The sequence below is a fragment of the Uranotaenia lowii genome, chromosome 1, assembly GCF_029784155.1.
Source record: "Uranotaenia lowii strain MFRU-FL chromosome 1, ASM2978415v1, whole genome shotgun sequence".
Classification (NCBI taxonomy): Eukaryota; Metazoa; Arthropoda; class Insecta; order Diptera; family Culicidae; genus Uranotaenia; species Uranotaenia lowii.
In genome coordinates, this window is record NC_073691.1 from 19,635,500 (window position 1) to 19,638,789 (window position 3,290).

The window sequence follows — 3,290 nt, forward strand, 5'->3', positions numbered from 1 at the left end:
TTTTAGCAAGCACAACAGAAAACTTACTTCAAATTTCCAAGTATATTGCTTATACATCTTGCCGGTTTTTGGTCAGTTTCTAAAGCAGAGTTATTTTTACACAGATCCCCAGGGCTTCAGATCTTCAGATCACACAGATATTTGACAGCTTCATACATAAAGAAAAAATGTGTCAAATTTACATGGGCAAAGTGTAGAAAATATTTATATATCTCGCATGCAGGGTTGCGAATGTGCCTGATTTTTTGAGGCCCAAACTGATAACCTGCCGTTTTTCACGGTTTTTTGGAAATAAGCCTGATTTCTCCTGATTTTTATGAATATGATGGAAAATGGGTACAACCGAACTGCATCGAAATAAGATTTGATAATTTCTATTTCTCATGTCCCTGAATTTTGAAAAAAAAAAAACCCTGGTCGCATCGCATGTGTTCTTTCCTCGATATTGATCTCTCTGCTGTTTTCTATCACCACCACCACCCATCGACTTGGGATTTTAGCCGAGCGCGCACATGGTCGATTGCTTCGGGTTTGCCCCTACTTACTGTCATATGAAGAAGTAATTTTCTCTTGAAGTCCGCCTCCGATTTGACAACTTTTGGGTTCTTCCGGAGCGCCTGCTTCATAATCGCTCAATGTGTCTCTATTGGGCGAAGCTCCGGCGCGTTGGGCGGGTTCATTTCCTTTGGCACGATGATGACCCCGTTGTCTTCGTACCACTCCAACACGTCCTTTGAATAGTGGCACGAAGCGAAATCCGGCCAGAAGATGGTCGAGCCCTCGTGCTGCCTCAATAATAGTAGTAAGCGCTTTTGTAGGCACTCCGTAAGGTAAACCTGCCCGTTTACCGTGCCGGTCGTCACGAAGGGGGCGCTTTGCTTTCCGCAAGAGGAGATCGCTTGTACACCATGTATTTTTTGGCAAACTTGAATAGTTTCTGCTTGCAAATCTCCTCCGGAACGCTGAATTTGTCCTCTGCGTTGAAGAACAACAGGCCCGGCAGCTGACGAATGTCCGCTTTGACGTAGGTTTCGTCGTCCATTACCAGGCAATGCGGCTTCGGTGTACACAGCAAAAATTATTTAATGTAAAATTACGCAAATGTCCTGTAACAAAAAGGAGCAGGACATTTACCGTAATTTTACAGGTCGAAAAACAAATTACGTGACATTTGATTTTCAGTGTACAACTTTTTTACAGGACATTTGCTGTAATAATAAATGAATCTTCGTTAACTTTCAAGGAAAACAATTTAAAATTACAGGTTTTGTTAATTGATTTATTTTAAAGGTTGCAGTTTCAGTGACACGTAATAGTCAAACATTTTTTCTGTGTACAGCTTCCGGGCTCGCGTCTTCCCCACCATGTTTTACCTTTCGAATGAACTTGACAAATTCAGCTTTTTGGCGACATCCCGGACCGAACTTCTCGGATCACGTCTAAACTGCTTAGCTACGCCCGCATAAATAAGGATTGTATCCAAACGATTTCTTAAATAGTCAATGACTATTCAATGAAGCGTAAAAAAACTTTAAGCTAACGATTATTCAAACTGTGAAATACTTTAGTTGAACCGTGAAATCCGAATTCACAGTATTTTTAATATGTCGTTAGGTTATGTAATTGTTAAAAACGGTTATAACACTTGTATGGAGGAACTGTTTCACAAACAGTTGGGATAACGTACAAAATTCACTTGTAGAAAAGTTTTTAGTGCATCAAACAGTTGCTGCTAAAGTTTTTTTAAAAGTTATCTTGTACCTAAACATTTACAAAAATAGTTATAAAAAGATTTGGCAAAACGTTCTTCCAACGTTATAAAAACAGTATTCAGAACCGTACGTGAATAGATTACGTACACATACACAAATGTGTGGAGTTATCGGATTCAAATAAATAAAATACATTTTCTTTTCACTATTTGCATATTATTTTAATTAACTTTTTCCGGTCAGCTTTTATCCACATTCATCAAATCACCGCCTGCGTATTTCATTACACTTATAATATGTCGAGCATCCTACGAGGATGATCAATTGTGAAAAAAAATTGACTGGCCGCACACAGCACACTGTAGTGGGGGGTCCTCACGGCTGGGGAACTAGGATCGGGCGATTCCTGTAGGTTGCAGCTAGCTAGATCCAGTTCCAATAGCTTTTCTGCCCGGTTCGAATGGCAGCCGAATAATTTTGGGTGATGGTTGCGGTCCCTATCCATGAGCTCCAGGGCCCTAAGAAATCGGCTATTGGAGGCCATAAATACGGGTTTCTGCAAAGAAAAATTAAACAGATTAATAACGGTAGATTGTTTTTTGTGTTTTTAAATGTAACTTACGCTTTTTATCCGTTCTTCCGCTTTTTTCCCTTGAATTCATACGTTCCCGGTGAGAGAAAAGCGATGGTGGTAAAGATCCGATTGGGGTTCCCTTGAAAGGATCCTTTTCCCCAAGTGCGGAGTATCCTGCAGAAGTTGTGAAACGCCAACGGGACTGGACGCAGGAATTTCAAACACTGCCAACGGGGCTGGCCGTCCGGACGCATTTGGTTACTGGCCTGCATTTTTCCCCCAGCGGGGCGCTTTTTTTTAGCCGCCATTTCCTGGGTGTGTATCTGAAAATGAAATACGAGAAATACGGTGAAAAAACGGAAATTAAAGAAAATTGCTAAAACTTACCTGATTTGTTTTTCAATTTATGTTTCGCGGCTAAATTTTTGGGGAAAATTTACGAAAACGCGCGAAACCGGACGGCAGGAACGCATCGCGATTTCGAATTTCTCAAGCACTTCGTTTGTGGGCAGTGATGCCATGCATATCGATTATTTTCAGAACAAAAGTTTTTGAAATGTGTTTGCTAAATTCTCTGACATACAGTAACATGTGAAAATATTTAATAATAATGCTAGAGATAATTGAAAGGTGCGGGAGAGGGGGAGGGGGGGGGGGGGCATTTTGGTTATGGAGGCAAAATATATTTTTCTTATACTTAAAACAAAGCTATGTTTTTTTAAACTTATGTTTCTAGGTGTTTGAGAGATCCGTGACATCAATATAATTTATTAATGAATGTGACACAACTCAACTTAAGATTAATGATGTGAAACAACTCCACTTAAGGGGTTTAGTCAGCTGAGCAAAAAAACATAAATGAATTTTGCAGGTTCTCTTGCTTGAAATTTGAATTCATTGGACCGTCTTAAACCTGGCTGCTCGGTATTAATATTCTTAAATTAATGAAAATGTTTCAAATACATGAATATTTTTATAAAAGTGTGCTGATTTTTTTGCAAAAC

The 3,290-nt window shown here is 39.6% G+C and overlaps 1 long non-coding RNA gene across 1 annotated transcript; it reads right to left on the reverse strand.

Moving 5' to 3' along the window:
- Positions 1-1,920: 1,920 nt before the first annotated feature.
- On the reverse strand, positions 1,921-2,791 carry LOC129740402 (uncharacterized). Its single transcript, XR_008736230.1, has 3 exons — positions 2,674-2,791; positions 2,335-2,609; positions 1,921-2,268 (listed from the first exon to the last, which is right to left on the reverse strand). It is a non-coding gene; the product is annotated as an uncharacterized LOC129740402 (long non-coding RNA).
- Between the last annotated feature and the right edge of the window lie 499 nt (positions 2,792-3,290).